The sequence below is a fragment of the Globicephala melas genome, chromosome 3 (genome assembly GCF_963455315.2).
Source record: "Globicephala melas chromosome 3, mGloMel1.2, whole genome shotgun sequence".
Taxonomy (NCBI): Eukaryota; Metazoa; Chordata; class Mammalia; order Artiodactyla; family Delphinidae; genus Globicephala; species Globicephala melas.
In genome coordinates this window covers 138,589,013-138,611,859 of record NC_083316.1, presented here as the reverse complement: position 1 = coordinate 138,611,859, position 22,847 = coordinate 138,589,013, and the positions used below count along the sequence as shown (strand labels likewise).

The 22,847-nt window shown below is 40.0% G+C and overlaps 1 long non-coding RNA gene across 1 annotated transcript in view; it reads left to right on the top strand.

Annotated features, from left to right (window-relative positions):
- Positions 1–22,847, top strand: part of LOC115844270 (uncharacterized) — a 180,548-nt gene that overhangs the window by 36,362 nt on the left and 121,339 nt on the right. Inside the window, exon 2 of the long non-coding RNA XR_004036051.2 lies at positions 18,282–18,423. This is a non-coding gene — a long non-coding RNA (uncharacterized lncRNA). The remainder of the gene's footprint in view (positions 1–18,281; positions 18,424–22,847) is intronic.

Genomic DNA, 22,847 nt, shown 5'->3' with positions numbered 1-22,847 from the left:
TGCAACAGAAATAGTCTTTTTCTAAGACAGTCCATAAAAAGAAAAAGCAATAAAACTTGTGTTAAAAGTTCAGGTCTCGGGGCTTCCCTGGTGGCGCAGTGGTTAAGAATCCGCCTGCCAATGCAGGGGACATGGGTTCGAACCCTGCTCTGGGAAGATCCCACATACCACGGAGCAACTAAGCCTGTGCACCACAACTACTGAGCCTGCGCTCTAGAGCCCACGAGCCACAACTACTGAGCTTGCATGCCACAACTACTGAAGCCCACGCACCACAACTACTGAAGCCTGCACACCTAGAGCCTGTGCTCTGCAACAAGAGAAGCCACCGTAATGAGAAGCCCGCGTACCACAACGAAGAGTAGCCCGCACTCGCCGCAACTAGAGAAAGCCTGTGCAGCAATGAAGACCCAACACAGCCAAAAATAAACAAAATAAACAAATTACAAAAAAATTCAGGTCTTGGGCTTCCCTGGTGGTGCAGTGGTTGAGAGTCCGCCTGCCGATGCAGGGGACGTGGGTTCGTGCCCCGGTCCGGGAAGATCCCACGTGCTGCGGAGCGGCTGGGCCCGTGAGCCATGGCCGCTGAGCCTGCGCGTCCGGAGCCTGTGCTCTGCAATGGGAGAGGCCACAACAGTGAGAGGCCCACGTAACGCAATTCAGGTCTCTCTTTTCAGTGCTAAAGAAAACTTTCTGCAGGTAGCAGTATTTGAAAGGTTTTAGGAATAATATGTTTTTCATAATCTTACTTTTTAGAATTGAAGCTAATATTTTTAATGGAGTTACTCTTCCATTATCACTGGGGATTTTACTTCTCACTTCATGTTTGCATTTCCCATAATTTGAGGGGACCTTAAAACTAGTATCTAGGGCCCTCAAGGCCCTCTGAAAGAGAGGAAGGTCTTTAAGCTTATGCTATACACTATATGAAATGCTTCTTGTTTTCCACTTATCCTTTAAGACCCGCTGAAATGCTACCTTCCTGGTGAACTCTTCTCCAGTTTGCTTGCTTAGAAGTGGATCTTACCTGTGTCCCATATCACCCTATGTCTTAACGACACCAATCCCATCCTGCCTTCTCTTATGGATTCCAGTGCTGTGTAATGAATCATCCCAAATTAATGGCTCTTTTATCATAACTCATCATTTTCTTGGTCAAGGATTTGAATAGGACTTAGCTGGGGGATTGTTCTCCATCTGTTGTTGACTAAGGTCAACTTGATAGTATTTAGCTGGTCTGGTCTAGAAGATCCAAGACAGCTTCACTCACCAGTTTGGCACCTTGGAGGGGTTGCCACTGCTGTTGTCTCCTCTATGTTCTTTCAGGTCCTGTTTTCCTTTTTCTTTTGGGTTCATGCTTGAAAAAAATCCCTTGCCTCTTATTTGAGAGGGGTTGCTGGAGGGAGGATGTGTTCAGTCTAGCATTTTTACCTGGAAGTCCCCAAAACCTAGTTTACAAAGTACTTTCACATTCAGTTTCTATTTTGTCTTTACAAGGGCCTTATGGTTCTTATTCCTCTATCTTTCAAGATAGGAAAACTAAAATGGACAAGGTTGAGTGTTTTGGTATTCAGGAATAGAAATGCATTGAAGCCAGTGAAGGTAAATATCACTTTTCCATTTCCTTTAAATATCCTATCAGCCCCCAGGCTTACACTTGTGTTAGAAGGTTGCTCTAGGTACACCATTTGGATTCTCCTGATTTCTGGAACCCAGGTGTTTATTAGGGTTCCCAGATAAAATACAAGATGCCCGGTTAAATTTGAATTTCAGCTATACAACAAATACTTTTTGAGTAAAGTTATTTCAAATATCTCATGGAATACTCATACTAAAAAATTTCATTATTTATCTGATATTCCAATTTAAATAGGGATCCAGCATTTTAATTCGCTAAATCTGACAACCCTAGTTTACTTAGGCCAACATAGGGTCTATTCTTATGAGGACTGGTTGGATTTTGAAAGAAAAATTAAGAAAACATCCTTGGTGCTTTGCTGCCAACTGTTTGTAAACCTGGAATCATTCTTTAGCAAAATCTTAAAGAAAGGGAAATGTCTGTTTTTTTTTTTTAATTTTTACCTTATCTTTCTCCCTCATCACATGTCAGGTGGCTTGAGTAATCTTTAAGCTATTTTGCAGCAACATTGTCCTTGCCATACATCATAATAAAAATAATAACTGTCATTGATTGGGCTGTATGCCAGGCATATTGCTGAATACTTTAGGTGTGTTATTTAATTCTCACACTAATAGTAGGTGATATGATATCTGCTTTTACAGGTGAGGAGAGGGCTGAGGCTCATAAAGCTTACCTGACTTGTCTAAGATTAGTTCATAAGTGAGAGAGGAGGCAGTGGCCCAGCTTTTTCCCAAGAGCAGTTTTGTTGAAAAAGAAGGAAGGAAAGTCTGTGAAATTAGTCCTTTGCATCTTACTGTGAATGTGCTGGGAAGTGTTCTTTTCCCAGGGACTTTGGAGTTTTGTTTTGGCCGTGAAAAGAATCCACGTCTCTGAGTTCCTTATCTCTTGTCTTCATGGCACTGTAGCAATTCTCCTTCCCTCCTAGTTGCTCATCTTTGCAGGCTGTTGGGCAAATTCGAATTCCAAAATAGAAGAGAGCCTGCAAACCCCGAAGACATTGACTTATACTTCATTCTTCCACAAAACGATGCTGGGTGGTTCTATTCTGCTGGACTAAGCCTGGGAGACTCATCACGTTCATTGTTCAAGGCAATTGATTAACCCTTGAGAAAGCAGGCCAGTAACTGAAGTTTGTTTAAACAGCGACTCAGCCGTAGTCCAGAATTAGGTAATAGGTCTTTATTACCTTTACTTTCTTTCCTAGAAAAAGAGTTGACTAAGTTTTAATAGTGGAGTGATTGTAACGTTTGGAGGTCCTTATAAAAACTTCACATGTTGTCACTAAATATTTTTCAGGATCCTCAGTATGACATCCTTCTCATTTCAGTTCTTCCTTATTAAAAGAAAAAGGTGCAGTTTTTATTTTTCTTGACTCGGTCACCAAGATCCTTCTCTTGAGTTGTGTGTGTGCGCGTGTGTGTGTGTGTATGTGTGTGTGTTTCTGTGTTTCTTCCCTCAAAAGACACTAATAGGCCTGTGTGATAATATTTTGCTAGTCACATCTCTTTCCCCAAATCTTAACAGACATTTATTCTGCAATTTGAGATTGTAATTGAAAACAGGGGAATAGAAGAGGCCAGGGAATCTTTAAACAAAGGGACATTAAACTACATCCCAACTAGTTTAATTTCCCATTAAACTACATGGGAAAATTGGGCCTCTTCATAATAGGCATACTATGTCTTTGTGTTGAATAACCACAGCTAATCTGAATACAACTCTGCCTTGGGAGACGTACCGCAAAAAAGGCTAAGGATAGCTCAGGCTCTGGCACTGGTCAGCTGTGTGATTTTGAGCAATTCGCGTAACATCACTGCATTTCAGTTTTCTCATTTCCAAAGGTAATGTTCAGTGTTCCTCAAGCTTCGTTATCTGTATATCCTTCTTCATGGTTTCTTTTTTTTAATTGTTGTTGATGCCTCCTCACATCTATACTCTTATTGAGCTAACATTAAAATAAGGCTCTTTTTTTTTCCCTTTTAACTGAGGTAAATATTGTAGATGAGGAATGAAAGGCAGGTGTGAAAGATAGAGACAATGGCCAGGAGAGAATAAGCTACAGCCTAGAAAGGCCAGGGCAGAGGGAAGTGGGTTGGAGGCTGGAAAGATTTTGCCAGAACAGGTGAGGGCAGACAGAGCTGGGCTTCCTGGAAGTTTTTAGGAAAAGAAGTTTGGGCCCAGTGATGGAGAGAGTAGGAAGATCTAAGACTAAAGAGGGTTCTAAATGAAAAGGTTGCCAGTAGGGGCTTAGGAAAGCGGACTCTTGGGGCCGCAGAGCTGTCTGCTCCACGTTGAAGCACACTGGGCTTCCTCCCTCAGCCTCTTTCCCCAACCCCACCCTGCTGGAACCTCAGGCCACCACCCTATGCTTCCTTCAGGCTCACTGGTGTCTAACCTGTCCCCTACGGCCCCGCCTTAGGGAAGGCAGAGCCGAGGGAAAGTGAAGCGTGGGAGTTGGGACCCTGGAGGGAAGGTTGGAGGGGGATTCAGAGATGGGGGCAGAAGGATGGATGAGGTTAGGAGGGGCCAGAGAAGCTGGAGGTTTTAGAATAGGGAAACAGGAGGGGATGAATAACAGCCATATCAGACTGAGCAGGTTGTGTCTTGAGATACTGTGCTGCATAGTATCTGGTGAGTTATGTGTAAGCTACCTGAAATAATAATTGTTGCATACAATTGCATCTACCTCAGTATGTTGCATGGTGTGGTATGTGTAGAGGTAGTAAAAACATACCTAAAATAACATCCCTAACCATTTGGGAAATATCCAGGTTGATGCGATTATATTGAACAATTGTCTTGTACTAATGTCCTACCTATGCTACCTCGTTTAATCTTACGATACCTACTGTGAGGACGGGTATATTAGTCTATATATTTTATAGATGAAGAAACTGAGGCTCAGAGACATTCAAGGACACGTAACTGGATTGGAAGCCAGATTTTTGGAGTAAGTCTGGGCTTCAAGGGATGCTTCCAGCTCTACTGTTCTATTCCACCTCTCCCTGCCCCCCACTGTTGCCAGTTTCTGAAAGGGAAAAGATTCTTAATGAGAAAGGGCAACTTGTGGGCTCCATGTTCCATGCCACTTATTTTATAAACTCTACAATCAAAAGTCTGCAAATCAAATGACTTACCTATCTTTGTTTTTGGCAGTTTTCTTCATCATAATTATTTCAAATAACCTGATTCTCTTTTCATCATGGTTTTACATTCAAGCGATAAGAGAGCTAATTGGAAGAATTAAAGAATGACTGAAATAGAACTTGACCTTGACCTTGGTGGTGGAAGGTGCTCAAACTTTGGAGTTAGAAGGCATGGATTTCAGTTTTGGTGCTACCACTTGCGGTGGCCATGGTTAAGCTATTTAAATTCTCCAAGTCTCAGTTTCATCCAATGTATAATAATAATATGGATAATAATACCACTTCATACAGTTGTTGAAAAGGGAAGGAAAAGATAAGATGTCTGTGACAGCATTTTGTTAAGCACAAGGCACTTATGGATAGAAAACATTATATTGTGTTGGACATTGATGTAACGATTAGGTCTTTCTCCAAGAGCAAAAGAGAATTTTGGTATTCATTATATTTGCTTGGTTAATGCCTACTATCACACTGCTGGTTTGAATTACAAATCTAGTTTTCTATTTCTCCCTAACAAATGAATGCAAAGATTGCCAAATATTTACTCACTTTGCACTGTGTGGATATATTAGGGGAACCACTGACGGAAACCACCCACCCTAGCCAGGCCCGATAGTAACCACTTGCATAGTTATCTTACAACAGGAGGTCCTGGTAAGGAATGCAGAACTAACAAGCTACCACAAACTGCAATAATTTAGGAAAGGTCAAAAGGATGGAGGAGATGCCAGTCCATATGTCCTGCCAACCTCCCAGAATCCTTCTTGCTGGAATCCATCTTGGCTGAGCGATGTGTGCGCCACCAGGAAGGACCCTGAGTCAGAGTGATTGGCCAGAGACAAGCTGGAAACTAACCCCATCACCATAAAACCTGAGACTGCAAGCCACTTGCTAGAGCAGTTCTCCTGGGCCCTGCTGCTCTCCTCCCAGGTGTCCCCTCCCAGTAAAGTCTCTTGCTTTGTCAGCACGTATGTCTCTTCGGACAATTCGTTTCCAAGTGTTAGGAGCCCACTCTCGGGCCCTGGAAGGGGGTCCTCCTTTCCTGCAACAGATATAGCCCAAGTAAGAGAGTTTAATATAAAAAAAACTTTCACAGGCACTACTTGATCATTAAGAAATTTTGGAATCGGAGTCTTCTAATATCCCACCAATATTCACCTGAATCTGCTGCTACAGAAACTGCCAATTAATTAGCAAATATTTATTGAGACTTTACTCTTGGTAGAGGATTTTTGTGAAATTGAGCATGCAGTTGCCAGAGGCAACTGTACACAACCATGCAGTACAGCCAAGGGGCATCATTCATATGGACTGGGATGCCATGGTACTGCTCGAAGGTATGCAGTGCGGAGGCTGAAATATATATTTTCTGGATTAGCAATGAAAGTACAAAATAATTTCAAATGATGCCCCACAGGGCTTTTGCAAATAGTGATAATTTGTACTTGGAAGTTTATTTCAAGGGAAATTCAAACATTTCAACCCAGAATTATCTGGTAGCCTACTATGAATTCATGAAAGAATTCAAAGGCAATACTTTGTTTCAAATTCATCAGACCTCTCCTTTCCTGAAGCAATAGAGAAATTTACCCTGAAAGGGCTTAGAAGAATGAAACAGGCTAAGGTGATTGTATAAACTCTCTCAAAATTCTAAATCTAAGAGTGTGATTACTTTCTTCCTAAGGCAGGGCAAGAAGTCAAAGGTATTTCTAAAATCTTCAAAACTGAAGCATTAAATTCTGATTTCTTCCAAGTCTGACATCTTTTAACAGTAAAATTATTGACAGGTTGGTTCTTTATTTGCAATTAAGAAAACAAGTACTCATATTGAGTAATAAACAATTTTATTTTTTAAGTTAAGTAGCCATCACTCAAATATTTCAGGTTTAAACCTAATTAGTTAATTATACCTACCATGTTCCGATATAAATATTGAATTATTTTACTGATTGTAAGTTATGTTTTCTCTCTTGTTGAAAAGCTGTAACTTGGAGTTTTAAAGTCAACTTAAGAGGGACAATATTGGATATGAAAAATCTCTCTTCTCTGCCTTATAAAAATAGTTTAAGAATCAAATTATGCAGTGGCAACTTAGCAATTGAATTAAGTTAAAATTATCAAAAGAAAGGTATGGAAACATTACTCTTAATGAGTGATCTGTTTGATCCTGAACTGGAAATGTTCCTAGGAAGTAAGAGTATAGAATGGAGTTTTGTAGAAAGTAATGGACTGAGAATGAAAAAAAAAAAAAGAATCAAAAACAAAAAAATAAACCCCACACTGGATGATCCTGCTGGCCTCATTTCACTTCTGTGTCTCTGGAAGGTGTGGGTGTAATGGCTGGTTCAGTTGGTAATATTTGATCCACAAGGTCATCTACGAGTCATCAGTACAAACCGTTTGAAGAGTATGAGACCTCCAAATGTTTCTTTTATTCTATGCAGAATCAGATTACTATTTTGAAGAATCTTTGCTATGTGATGGGGCAACCAGTCCATTCATTGTAGTAAATTAAGCTCTTGTCTGGTGATTTGAGCCATGTAGACAATCATGATTGGATTACTATTAGCAGGTAAGAATTTCTAGGGGTTATGGGTTCACTCTTATTGGAAAAGTACAAATTAAAGCAGTTTCCTCATAAGATATTGTTCATAGAATTGGTTGCCTTTGGACATTTCTGACCTTGTATAATCACTGTGGTCGAATATTAAATACAGTCATTACAGGTAATGAAGCTGTTTTAAAAATTACTTTAAAAACTGAATACTTATACAATCAAATGATTATTATTACATTAAAGTCCGTTCCCTTATCCAATTATCCTATTAGAGAGTGAAACAGCTCTAGAATAGTGCTGGAAAAGACCTTGGTGATCAAGTCATTCTTAGTTGACTGATAAGGAAAGCAAGCTATGTGGAGGCTAAGTTGCTCAAGTTCACCCAGAATGATAATTAAAACCCAGTTATCCTCTTATGAAATTGCCTTCAGAAACACACAAGAAAACCACTCATTGTGGTAGAGACAAACATAGTTTTCAACCAAAATGGAATAATACATTTGAATCAACACCTCACTCATGAGACTTGCTTCCAAATTATTTGAGGCTTAAATTATTTTTATTATGGAAAATTTCAAACATATACAGAAGTACAGAGAAAAATATAATGAACCCTAGTGTACCTATTATTCAGTTTCCATATTATAAAACATTTTGTTAGTCTTATATTATTATTTTTTTTAGATTTATTTTGTTTATTTTTTATTTTTGCCTGCGTTGGGTCTTCGTTGCTGCGTGTGGGCTTTCTCTAGTTGCTGCAAGTGGGGGCTGCTCTTCGTTGCAGTGCACAGGCTTCTCATTGCGGTGGCTACTCTTGTTGTGGAGCACGGGCTCTGGGCACACGGGCTCCAGTAGTTGTGGCACGTGGGCTCAGTGGTTGTGGCTCATGGGCTCTAGAGCGCAGGCTCAGTAGTTGTGGTGCATGGGCTTAGTTGCTCTACAGCATGTGGGATCTTCCCGGACCAGGGCTCAAACCTGTGTCCCCTGCACTGGCAGGTGGATTCTTGACCACTGCACCACCAGGGAAGCCCAGTCTTATATTATTTCCCATCCCTACTACTACTACTACTATTGCTACTACTACTACTACTGGTGATGGTGATAGTGTTTTTGCTGGTATATTTCAGCCTTTAAAGAAAATCCCAACTATCCTGTCATCTAACTAGAGTTACTAGTTTATTATGCACATTATACACATATGTCTGACATATAAGGGCATTTTTTTTTAAAACACAAATCAATGCCATACCTAACAAAATTAACAATGTCTTAACATTATCTAATACCCAGTCCAAGTTTCCTTGATTATTTCAAAAGTGGTTTTTAGAGTTAGTTTATTTGAATCAGGGTCCAAACAAAGTGTGCACATCACATTTGGTTTTTATATTTTTAACTCTTTTAATTTATAATGGTCTCTCCTTTTCTTGTTAAAAAATGCTACTGTTTATTGAGTAAACCAAGTTAATTATCCTGAAGAATGTGCTGGATTCTGAATGTGGCTGATTGGTTTCTTCTGGTGTTTAACTTTTTTGCTAGCCTCCTTATTTTATTTTATTTTTTTTGCGGTAGGCGGGCCTCTCACTGTTGTAGCCTCTCCCGTTGCGGAGCACAGGCTCCGGATGCGCAGGCTCAGCGGCCATGGCTCACGGGCCCAGCCGCTCTGCGGCACGCGGGATCCTCCCGGACTGGGGAACGAACCCGCGCTTCCCGCATCGGCAGGCATACCCCCAACCACTGCGCCACCAGGGAAGCCATCTCTTTTTTTTTGAAGCAAGTGCTTTGTACTTTTTGTTGCATCACATGAGGAGGCATAACTTTGGATGTTCCATTTTCAGATGGTGTCAGCCTGATTTCTTCCTTATAAAGTTCCTTATCAAATTTCACCTAGTGGTCTTAGCACCTATGATGATTATTGCCCTGATCCATTATTTTAGTAGAGGTTGCAGAATGTTGACTTTCTAATTTTACTATACTTGCTGCACTTATTGGCTAGAAATGTTCTGTAAAAGACTTTCCTCAGCAACTATTGGCTTTGCTGAAATATAGCTCATACAGGAAAGCTGGCCTAAGTACTCAATTTATTCCCTTTATTTGTCAGTTTTTAAAGTAATGGGTTGGTGATATAGCCAATTCCTGTTATGAAAATGAGGTTTATTTTCCAGTATGTTTTTTCAAATATTTGCTCTATTTTAATCAGATACTATTATTATTCCTTTTTGATACTCAAATTGTCCCATCTTAGGCTACTAGGAGTCTCTTCAAGATTGGCTCTTGAGTCAGGTTGGCCTTTTGATATCTTGTTCTCTGGCACAACGTAAACAATACCTAAAGAAAGAGACAAAATTTGTGCCACAGACATTTAAAGGAATATATTAGTTCTGAGGATCATAAAGGAGGTTAATTGTTTTTGAGTTGACAGTGATGTTGGAATAAGTATTCAAAGTAATTCATCTGAAGGGGACAATAGTCATATGAATTTTTTTGGTGATATTTATTCTTAAAAACCCAACCACTTCACATCGTTTTACAGGCATACCTTAAAGTGTGATCTTCATTTTAAACCAAGTGACATGGAAGTTCAGAATATTATGTCACATGTTGTTCATTAACTATCTTTTTCAAGGGCTGAGGATCCAGGGATGGAAAATAATGCAGGAGAGGCGTACTGACTCAAAAAGTTGGGTTTATCATTTAGGTTCCAAAAAAAACCCCGTTTGGTTTCTGTAATGGGGAGTGGAGCACACTGACGAAGAGATCAGGTGTTGGGTTCAGAGGGATGTGTATTGTGACTCCTCCAGATTCTGGCTCTGACGCCTGTCAAAGTCACCTAACCTTTGCAAGATTTTTTTCTTCATATGTGAAACAGGGTAATACCGCTGATTTCATCATGTAGGAATTAAGATGTGATGAAGTAATTGTAAAGCATTCTGCATAGGACATGCATTGGTGACTGGTGAAAGCAGCATTTGGTAAAGATGTCTGGATTAGGTTGATGGGGGCAGGGAGGACAGTACAGCATGGAGGGGGTGGACCATCGGAAGGAACCACCTGCTGACTTTTCAAGTCCAGAATCCATTAGTCTCCATCATATTTTAGGATGCTAGCTTTATAAAATTTCTGAGAAGGGACTTTACAGGACTTCTGTCTAACCCCCCATGTTATACGTAAGAAAACTGAAGCCCAATGAATTTAAGTGACTTGCAGTAACACCACTAGCACTATGAAATGAAAGCACTAAGCCTGGAGCAGCATTGTCCAACAGAAATACAGTGCAAACCACAGACATGATGTTAAGTCCTAGTAGCCACTCGTATATTCACATATACAGAACGTCTCAATTCACACTAGCAACATTGCAGGTATTCAGTACCCCGTGTGGCTGATGACCACTATATTGGACAGGACATCCAAAGCTAGTTCCTTAATTCTCAAGCTTATGCATTCTCTGGTACAAAACATGACCTTCTTATTATTATTCATATCAGAAATAATTGCCTTACAACATACATGGACCATCAACCATTATTTTTTATCTTGAAGAAAATGTCTCTTGTGGTCATGATGCATTTTAGAGAATTCTAGATAAACCTTTCCCAGAGACCTACCACTTCTAAAAGCTCTACCAGTAGCTTACCAATGAGTATTTTTTTTTCCCACACACACACACACTGTATTTTATTTTTACAACAGATAAATCAACTGACACCAAGCACTGTAAATGGATGACCACAACAAAAACAACGATTGCAATTACCAAACACAAAACACACCAATGAGTAATTTTAAAGGAGGACTTTTTTTTTAGACACAAGGTGCTAACTGCAATCATAGAGACATATTTTTCTGAGAACATGACTTTTGGCTAAAAGTTCTTTCAATACATTATTAGAGAAAATCAAATTGTTGGCCCATTTCCAGGAGATGCACAAGTTTTTACAGCATGCATTAGCTTCACTCCAGTCTTCATTGTATCTTGCATATTTTAGTTTCCCATTAGCACATTTACTACTTTTTAAAAATACTGTCATTTAAAAATTAAAGTTATACATACACCTGGTTTTAAGAATAAAAAATTAGAATTATTTTAAAGACAGCGATTATATCTTTTAACTCTATTTCCTGATTCACCTTCGCCCCAATCCTCCAGAGACAAATACTTCAAACTCTTCCAGTTACTTCTTCACAATTGTAAATAAAACGTTTGTTTTCTATCTTGACTTTCCAGTTTTAGGCACTTTTATGGCAACTTTTGTGCTATGAAAGATAAAGATACAGCTCCCTCTCCCCCCTCCCCCCATCGTTCTCCCCCCTTACAAATGTAATCACTCTCCTGACCCCTCTCCCACCCAAAACAGTTATATCATAATTCTGGTTAGAGAGTTCAGTGTTCGTTTGGCAATATGATTGTTGTCTGTAAATATTATTCATGCCTTAGTCATGAAGTATACAGTAATTGTTCTTCTTTTCTTACAAAGTCTTTTCTGCTGGAGTTAACAATCTTGTTTTGTTGTTTTATTTGGATTTTCATTTATGTATCCAACCCCAAACTCTCTTACCTGAGAAGTGCAGTTTGAGCTTTTGCCTGCAAGATGAGTACATGAAAATTAGTTGATGGAGGGGTGGAAAGAGGAAAAGCATCTATTAAGAGGGAAGAATATGCGCAGAGGCCCTGTGGCTATAGGACAATATGGTAAAAGCGAAACCATGAGGTGGTCAGGGTGAGTAGAATTTAGAGATTAAGGGAGAGAGATGAAATAAACTGCTGGAGAGGCAGGAAGGGCTAGGCCATGCACAGTGTATAGGCACTATTAATGCTTTGGTCTTGATCTTAATTACAGTTAAAAGAAATCCACTTAAGCATTTCCAGCAGGAAAGTGAGATGGCCAGAATTACACTCTTTACTCCATTCTGTGCATTCCTTCATTTTTTTTTTTTTTTTTTTTTTTTTTTTTTTTGCGGTACGAGGGCCTCTCACTGTTGTGGCTTCTCCCGTTGCGGAGCACAGGCTCCGGACACGCAGGCTCAGCGGCCATGGCTCACGGGCCCAGCCGCTCCGCGGCACGTGGGATCTTCCCAGACCGGGGCACGAACCCGTGTCCCCTGCATCGGCAGGCAGACTCTCAACCACTGTGCCACCGGGGAAGCCCCCATTCCTTCATTTTTTTATAATGACATTATACTTTGATTAAGTTAGGATCTTTTCTGTTGTTTGCAATCAATGAAGCTTAACTGATTCCGCAGCTCTCTCGATTTGCATTCTGTTGTCAACACTCAGTTGGACTGGATTTCATTACACTGGGTCCTGTTTTATTCTGTTGCCTGAATATTGCCTAAAGCTACAAATACACCATTCAAAAGATTCTTTTGTATTTGTAGCATATAGTTGTTTTTGGTTCCCTTTAATAGCTGTTGTTGAATTCAAATCCATTCACAGCTGTCATTTTTCAGGTACAGTTCTCAGGTTAAACCTCTTTTTAGTCAAGTCTTTTACTGTGTCAAAAAGAACTTTAATTTGTTTCTGGCATGTTATCTCTTTTAAGTCCTAAGAACTCCAGGCATGACCATTGTCACCGCACGATTCAGCTGCATTTGTTGTCTTGTTTTCATTTGTTAATAAATTTTAATTTATTTATAAAAGGGGCAAAAATTCATGATGCATGAGTATCACATTTTTTCCTTTCCCCTTACCTGAACCTGAAGATTTCGTGCCTGCCCACGGCTACCTCCTCTCCTTTTATCTATTGTGCTGATCAGACCAGTCAGTGAACCAGGGATGGGGAGGGAGTTGTTTCAGAAAGAGCTAAGAGGTATTGCGAAGTGCAAAAATGCCCACCCAAAATGCTAGTACAAAAGAGAATTCAGGAGAGGAACAAGAAAACAGAAGTGTCTGTGATGATAGGAATGTTGGGTAATTAAAACATTTTTTTTCCCAGAAAATGAAGAATGAAGAATGAGGAGAACAATTTGGGGCAGTTACCATGAAAGTTGGGGGTGGAGAGAAATGTGAGAAGAATTTTAAGATGTGGTGCAGTAGGTTTATTTTAAAAAATAACTTGAAGAATCAGAATCAGAATTACTTTTTTTCTTCTTTGAATGTTGTGAGACTGGGTCATATAGACCCTCACTTATATTTGAGTAGTAGTAGATTTGTAGTAAGATTGGGAAACAGCAGATGGAGCTCCAAGTTATTTTTTTGATAAATCACGCTAGTGGCAGAGTTCTTTGCTAGTATGAAGAAATAGGCTCTGGGCATCATCTGGAAGGAGAGGGCAGTATCAAAAACTACTTTTTATGCATAAAAACATCATGGGAATATGATTTTTGAGAGGGTATCTTAAGGGATTAAGGAACCAGGGAGATGGGGAGAGGGTCAAGCAACATGATGAAAGGGCCAGGACTCCAGTGCAAAATATGGCCATTGCAAAATTTCCAGTGGTGAAGATGGCTGGGAGAAATTCAAGAACAGTGATGTGTAATGTTAGATTTATAACTGTTTGCTCTGCCATGACGGAACCCTCCGTTGTTATGTCCAACACGACCCTGTGGGAGACATACTTAGGGAGATATTCAGTTAACATTGGACAGAGAAAAAAATAGCTATAGGAAGCTAGAATGAGTAAGAATAAGGCTTCTGTAGGATCTCGAAATAAGAATAAGTAGTAATATGAGAATATAATTTCCTATAATCTGTAGAAGCATTGGGAAGAGCATTATGGATTGGGGGCAGGAGTAATGGAAGCATGACCCTATAAATTGGAAGCAGACACGTAGATTACGAGAATACCATAGCTTTTCTCCCATCATCGACAATGGTTGTTTCTTTGGATGGTTTTCATTTTTTTTTGACTGATGTGAAAATCCTCCACAGTCAGCTACTGAAGAAAGAATTTGCAAAAGCATCCTTTCTGTCCAGAACGAAGTGATAATTGAGTTCAAACAACAACAATAAAAAACTTTGTTGCTCTTCTAACAGCAAAGTTGGCAAATCACAAGACATTTAATTTTATGGGGCTAGATGGGCTCCTGGGAAACCCAAGACTAAATACCTTGAACAATTTGTTAAGGGTTCTGCACTCTAAATGGCCTCTAGATCAGCACAGCTGCGGGCAATTTGCAGGAGACTGGCAATGTGGTGTGTGGACCCAGTGGCAGGGAATGCTAATCTGAGACTATCCCCTCCAACAGCTTTTGCCATTCATCATTTTCACATCCAGATGGCTCCCATTGTCTTTCTAGTCCTCTTTTTGTGCAAAGTGGCTGCTCTTAAATCATGGTATATTAGTCTTGGAAGCAATTTTATTATTCATCTAGTAGTCCAATTACAACTCTTTGTAGAGGAGGAATTGGAAACCCAAAGAGGGGAAATATCACGGTTAGATCTACCCAGTTACTTCATGTCACAGCTGAGACAAGAACATTTATCTCTTGGATCTCAGCCCGGTGCTCATTCCAGTTCACCAGGATCTCATAACTTTGGTGAAAACATGTAGCACAGGATTTGGAGTCAGATGATCTCCAGTCCAGATCTCATCTCTGTTATATAATGTGACCTGGGAATGTTAACCCTGTTTTCTCATGTGTAAGATGAGGATGATAATGGAACCTCCATCACAGGCCGTCATGACAACAAATGGATACTGATATTTAAAGTGCTTATTATGGTGTCTGGTCCATAGTAAATGCTCAGTTAGCTTTTATCATTATGGCTCCAAGTCTTTTCACATTAAAGCATGAAGAATTGGGTCTTTTTAGGAAAGAAGGCGGAAGAGTTTTTTGTTCATGAGCTTCTGGCCAGGCATACGTATTAATAATATAGTTCAGTTCAGTGATCAAGGCTTGCCAACATGATGGTTGAAAATGTCTTTCAATAGGGAACATTTTGCTAGACAGTACGGAGAATGAAAATTTTAAGTTCTTAAATACTGTGCCCCCTGTTGGTATCTGGCAACCATTGGTAATTCATTGATAATGATCATTAGTCAACCTTGTCAGCAACTTGGGGTACCAAATATAAAGAGACTCTCTGAATTCATGGTATTCTGCATATTTAAGGAACTGTTTGATTTTTCAAGATTATAAAAATGGCTTCAAAATAAAACAACACAATCTCTGAGTTAAAAACTTGAAATCTTGTAAGGTGATCAGCATCTGGAAAAAATATACACTTGGAAAAAATTAGCAAGAAAACAATAGTGTTTGACGTACTGACATTTATTTACTCTCTATTGAACAGTCTTTCCCATGAGTCATAACATCTTTACCATTAGCTACAGAAGTTCAATTTCCATGACATCAAAAGCCTCCACAGACTAATTGCAGAGGAATTACATGAGGGCGAAAGTTTTAAGATTCAAATTCCTTTGGTTCTACCCTAGAGGTTTTGGTTCAGAAGGTCTAAGGCAGGGCTCAGGAATCTGCATACCTAAAATCTCTCTAGATGATTCTTGGACACCTAAAAATTGAAAACCACTGGCCTAAGGGAAGTACTACTTTGGGATTCTGTTGCTTCAAACAAAAATATTCCACGTATTAAGAAAACCTAACATACTCAAATCTTAGAATTAAAATGACTAGGTAGGACCCGGCGGTCCAGTGGTTAAGACTCCTCACTTTCACTGCCGAGGGTACAGGTTCACTCCCTGGTTGGGGAACTAAGATCCCACAAGCGGTGCGGTGCAGTCAAAAGTAAAATAAATAAATAAATAAATAAAATAAAAATGACTAGGTAATGCTTATATGCATCTCTCAAGGATTTCTTGCTCTATAAAACGATTTATGTTTTGTTTTTATAATAGTGAGTTTTTGCACATGTGATTTTCTTTGTACAAATTTGATTAATGCTAACCTCCCCTCCCCAAAACAACAATAAACATCCAAACAAGCAACAAATGTCAATAATCAGCTCAAATCTGACCTTACCTATGAAGTCTTCTTCTGAGTTTAGATGGTCCTTGATATCTAAGTCACTCACCATCCTGCTTTGTAATACAAGGCATTTTCACATGTATATAGCTTGTCTCCTTAATTATATTTTGAATACTTTCAAGACAAGGACTGTGAGTACATTTGCTTGTGATCCTTGCATTGTTCCCTTCTTTCCTTCTTGCTTGCCGTTATTCATTTATTCATCAAAATTTATCAGATGTCTGCTGTAAGTCAGGTTCTGTAATAAGTTCCAGGGTGGAGGGAAATCCAATGACACTAAGATGAGGGTATGGACTATATCAGGTGTTGGCAAACTACAGTTCACTGGCCAAATCTAGCCAGCTCCTTTTTTTTGTAAGTAAAGTTTTATTGGAATACAGCCATACCCATTCATTTAGGTATTGTCTGTAATAGCTGCTTTTTTGCTACAGTGGCAGAACTGAGTAGTTGCTGTAGAGACTATATGGTCTGAAAAGCCTAAAATGTTTACTGTAGTCAGCTCTTCATATCCATGGGTTCTGCATTCATGAATTCAACCAACCACAGATTGAAAATATTTTTTTAAAAAATTCCAGAAAGTTCCAAAAAGCAAAACTTGAATTTGCTGCATACTGGCAACTATTTACATAGCATTTACATTGTATTAGGTATTATAAGTAATCTAGAGATGATTTAAAGTATTTGGGAGGATGTGTGTAGGTTATTTACAAATACTACACCATTTTATGTAAGGGACTTGAGCATAAGCAGATTTTGGTATTGCAGAGGTTCCTGGAATCAATCCCCCATGGATACCAAGGGACAACTGTATTTGTCCCTTTACAGAAAGTTTGCTGACTCCTGGATTATATGATTGCTAAGGTCCTGCCCAGTTCACAGCACTCCACTGATGAATGCTATGAGCTGGAAGTGCAGGGTCCTGTCAGGGGCTGATGGGTATCTCAGGAGGCAATATTTAATCTGAGACCTGGAGGATTTGTAAGAGTTAAGTAAGGCAGGCCAAGAATGGGGGAAGGGCATTCCAAGTTTTATGAGTTTTATGAGATTTTATTTCCCCCCAAAATGTTGTGGCCCAATAGATGGGGAAAATAAAAACATATAAAGACTACCAATATTTATTGTTATTATATAGGAAATATGATGAAATGATTATGTTCTGAATCAGTGGTCTTATGACTTTTTTTCAGCTAACTAAGCATGTGGAATTAGATGCCATTTAACCTTTTAGAGCAGGGATCAGCACACTTTTATCTTAATGGGAAAATAGTAAATATTTTAAGCTTTGCCAGCCATACAATCTCTGCCACAACTATTCATTTCTGTTACTGTAGCATGGAAGCAGCTATAAGCAATATGTAAATGAATGAGCATTGGCTATGTTTCAATAAAACTTTATTTATGAATAGTGAAATTTGAATTTCATATTATTTTCATGTGTTGTGAAATATATATTATTCTTCTTTGATTTTTTTTCAATGAATTAAAAATGTAAAAACCATTCTTAGCTCGTGGGCCATACCAAAACAGGTGGTGGGATGAATTTACCTGGTGGGTCATAATTTGCAGACCCCTGTTTTGGTATGACATTCTTTGCTGCTAAAATGGGAGGATATTTTCTCTACCAACCACCTAGGGTGGTGATGAGTGAGAGGCATTTGTTCTTTGAAGTTCTTTGCATAGGGCAACATGTTCAGATGTGATATACTGTCATTGTATATTCACAAAAATTATCGAATTATCCACAGTTGCAGGATGCACAATTTTCCTGAGAGTTGATGAGAAATTTATCTTTTTCATGAATAATTTTTTCTGAATGAAGGGAAAATTTGAATATATTTTGCATATGTAATAGTACAAGTATGATTCTTTTATTCCTAATATTCCTAGAACACTGGTTGTAAGTTATTTTTCTAAGCAGAGAAGGGTTTGAGCTAATTACAACAACTCAGATATCTTATTGTACTTTATTTTTCCTCTTCTCATTGAACTTAACGTTTTTTGTTTTATGTAGATGGTTTGTTGGAGAGACTGGACTTGAGAAGGTACAATCAGGAACCAGCTTCATTATTTTCCAAGCACTGCCTTCAACTAGACTCTTTGGATCACCTTCCCCAATTGAGAGGATTTCTTCGCCAAATCTCAGACACTTTCAGGTATTTGAACAGTCTCATTATCAGATATTATGAATTTGTGTGCAACCCAAATCGAAACGTTAATCACTCATCTAAGTCAGGGTTTCTGTCTAAGCAACCTCTTCCCTGCAGGCCTGACCGCTGAATCCCTAGTCTACCACTGGGAAAGGGCAACATAGTTCATTCTTTGGTTGTGCTTGCTCCACCTGGTCCTTCCATTCACTCTGCTGCTTATGGCTCTTCTAGAGTTGAGCACAGAGCGTGTGCGAGTGTATGTGGATGTGTGTGTGTGTGTGTGTGCAAACGTGCACGCACGCGCTGAACTTACAGAGAAAGGGCCAAGTGTTACTTCTCTGATGCTGGTCAATTTGATTTCTGGTGCTTTGTTTCATGACAAGGGTAACCTGCTGGCTCTTCCTACCATGGGGCACTTGTAAGGACTCTTTGGGCACCCCATGAGGAACAAGTGCTGCCCTCTTAGGATACTGACATTCCCTTGACTTCTGCCCACTGGCAGTGCGCTCCTGGTGTTCCCTTTATCGTGAAGCAGGAGTTCTCTCAAGATGGCTCTGGCTCACCAACCATTCTGTGTGCCCACCTGCCCTTCCCACCCCAACACTCTGGATTTATTTCCCCCCAATCTCCCTGAAGGATTCTCCTGCTGACCCTTCGCGGAGCTTGAGGAGAGAGAGGGCGTATGTTTCAGAGCACTCTGTTTCCACAAACACCCTTCAAAATATACTCTCTCTTCCTTATTGAATCTCTGGGCTTCTTTTATCCTGGGTGGGGTTACGTGATGACCTAAGGACTCCTACTGGACTGGATAGCAATTCCTTCAGAGGTGTGCAATGTATGGGCATTAATTGACCGTGATTGTCATTAGGGTTCCAGGAGACAAGAAACGTCCCATGTAAATTGCTGTTTCATTTATATATGCCTATTTGTCTCCCCTGTTGTATTTCCCCTTACTGTATTCATAAGCTACTTGAGGGCAAGATTTCTTTGCATTTTCCCCAGTTTTAATACTCATTCAATGGATCATTGAATTCCCTCCTAATTACTAAGTAAATGGGGATTGAAGTCAGTGGGCTGATTCATTCATTCAGTATTGAATGCCTACCATATGCCAAGTTCTGTAATAAGTGCTGGGGATATAGTAGACCAAAAAGACATAATCCATGACTTCAAGACTTTATTTTAGTGGAGGGGATATATATTAAACAATCACAGGAATATACAATTAATTTCAAATTTTGATGTGTGCTGTGAAATAGTGCAGAGTCCTGTCAGGGAGTATAAATGGGAACTTAATTTAAATTGGGGTGATGGGTATCTCAGGACGTGGTATTAATTTGAGAACTGGAGGATTTGTAAGAATTAAGGCAGGCCAGGAATGGGGGAAAAGCATTCCAAGCAAGAGAAATAGTGTGTGTATAGACCCTACTGCAGGGAAAAGCTTGGCGTTTTAGAGGACGCTTTGAAGGATGTAAAAAAAGGTAAGTGTAGCAGATTGTGAATTGGGGGGAAAGAGTGGGGTAAGGTGAGGATAGAGAAGTAGTCCGGAGTTTGACCATACAAGGAACACAGGCCATGCGAAAGGATTTGGATTTTATCTTAAGAGCCGTGGGAAGCTTTTGAAGAGTTTAAAGCATCCCATTTGCATGCCTAGGTGGTTCATATTGAATAACTTTTTGGCATAAGGGATATAGTTAATAAATACAGGAAAGGTGCCTTATCAACAGAGGTCAATGCCTGTTTTAGCCTTATACATGTCCTGCAAATCCTACTGCATTCAATGAAGACATTCTTCAAAAAACACATCGTGTTCCCTGCTAGTCTGAGACTGCATTTGATCATACAGATGGAGTTGTGTTCTAAGGACATTCCATTGCTCTGCGGAAACATTTTGGAGCAATCCTGCAGATTTCAGATAACCTAATGGTGAGAATTCTGTTCTTTCAGTGGGAAACCATAGCAACATACCACTTAGAAGGCACACTATATAATCTATCTGTTCTTCAGTTAGTATTTTGCAGTCCAGAAATAGTCATCATTGCCTAATGTGAGTATGCAAAAGGTCACGCAAATATAAGCCCCAATGACAGTGCAGTTCTCCCTCTAACCACAGGGTGGTGGTGGGGAACTGCACCTTCTCTGGGAGACGCACTATCAGGCACATGGGGGGCCAGGAAGGAGAAAGGAATTTGGGCTAATAGCTCTGTGTTTCAGCACAAATTGTAAGTTGATCCTCAATCTCTAAGTACAAAGAACGGGGCTATGATCGATAGATCTGGATGTTTATCCAAAACCTCATATACAGACAGACCCAGTACCCCTGGGTGCAATTCTTGTTAAACTGCAGGATTTATGGTTCAGAGATTTTATGTCCCAGCACCTTTTGTGATTTCAAACACACTCCCTATCTTGCCTTAGGTGCAAAATAATAATCTATAAATTCTCCAATAAATACATAAAGAATTGAGAAACTTAGAGAGCCAAAGCTGCCAGCTTGGTATCCATCAATGTGTAATGGTTAAAAGGGTCTTTGCTAAAAAACAGGTAGAAATGGTAAGATCTTTAGGGATGGGGATTCAAGATAGTTGGTCACAGTATTACTTCAGTTAGTATTTGGTCAGTGAAAAATGGTGAAACGCTATGGAAAGAAAAGAGAAAAGCAAAAGGAAAAGAATCTCCTGGGGTCTTCTACACTGCTGGTAAGACGTATGGATATGTTTTGTTTTGATGAGAATCACGTCTTAAGGTGCCATTTTCTTCTCCTATCTTCCTCCTATCTAGGATATTTCCCCCCTTTTCTTTCTCCCTGTGATCTCATTGGGTCTTGCATTGTTTGTTTGTTTTTTTTTTTTTTTTTCCGTACGCGGGCCTCTCACTGCTGTGGCCTCTCCCGTTGCGGAACACAGGCTCCGGATGCGCAGGCTCAGCGGCTATGGCTCATGGGCCCAGCCGCTTCGCGGCATGTGGGATCCTCCCGGACCGGGGCACGAACCCGCGTCCCCTGCATCGGCAGGCGTACTCTCAACCACTGCGACACCAGGGAAACCCTGTCTTTTTAATTTTTAGTGCTTTGTGCTGGCACCATTTTGTGAACTGGCTCCCCAAGCAGCCCATCTGTAAGGGCTCCAGTGGGCTGTGTGCTCTATCCATCACCCTCTCCTTAATGCAAGCATTACAAAGATTGGTTGCTAAGAATATTTACTTCCCACCCTTGTTGACTCACATCCCCAGTGTGTCAAGGGCCCACCAAGAAGACCTTTAAAAGACATCGCACAATTACATGGGAATGATACCATGACAGAGGCCTAGGGGAACACAGTAATGCTACCCCAATGTAAAATGGGCATTTGCTTTAGGTCTGTACCTAAAGTATGGAGAGGGCGAAAAGAGAAGTCAGAGCTCCTGGAAATGATGCCCAGAGGTATTTAGTTTGATTCATTCATTCATCTCTCCCTTCATTCTTTCATTATTCAACAAATATTCCTTGAGTACCTACATGTCAGGTATTGTGCTAAGTATTGGGGATATAGCATAGACCTGAATAGACATAGTTCCTCCCTGAAGATAGTTCATGGTCTTGTTGGGCTGCATCCCGCGGGCCTGCAAGCCTTGTAATTGCTCAGCTGAGAGACTAAGGAAAGAGCCCAGAGACAGTGACAGAGACATCAGTTGTTTACTGTATAGGGAATCTTACAAGTCTGAAGCAAAGTCCTGGAGTGACAACCCACTGTATACAGCAGCTGGTGGACAGGACATGGCAACAGTCTTCGCTACTGGGGTGGGGGAAGGGGGGTGAGAAGGAGGCTACTAGTTATAGGGGGAATTGATGTCAGTTTGGCTTATCAGTTACCAGGGAAACCAGAAGATGGGGCAGGGGGCAAGCATGTAGGGAGTTACTGATTAAGCCCTATAATAAAGAGGATTGGATAGTCATGTGAGTAGGTGTAGGTTAAGCAGGGAATGTACAGAATGTACAGAGAGCAAGAGGAATAGCTATCTTGAGTGGCCTGTCCATGCAGTCTGCTATGGTAAGTAAATAAATGGGCAATTACTATACAGTGTGATAAGGACAATGCGCCTTAGTCCTGTGGATTTTATGTGAGTGAGAAATAAACTTTCTGAGATTTTATGGTTGTTTGTCACTATGGCATAGCTTATCATAACTAACAGACTGTATCTGCATAAGAGGAATTATACCAGCCTAAATCCTCTCTCAAGTCTTCTTTTCATGTTCTAGGAAGATATTCAGAGGCCAGGATTCATTCCTCAAATTGATCTCTATTTAGCCACATTATTGTAGAAATTGGCCTTTCCTTGCCTCTGTCTCATCAAAAAAGAAAGCTCAGGTGGATATTCCTGCTGCTTACCTTATGTTTAATGGAATCCTCCTGTGATTTGGCTAAACTTGGCATCTGAAGAAATTTCATACC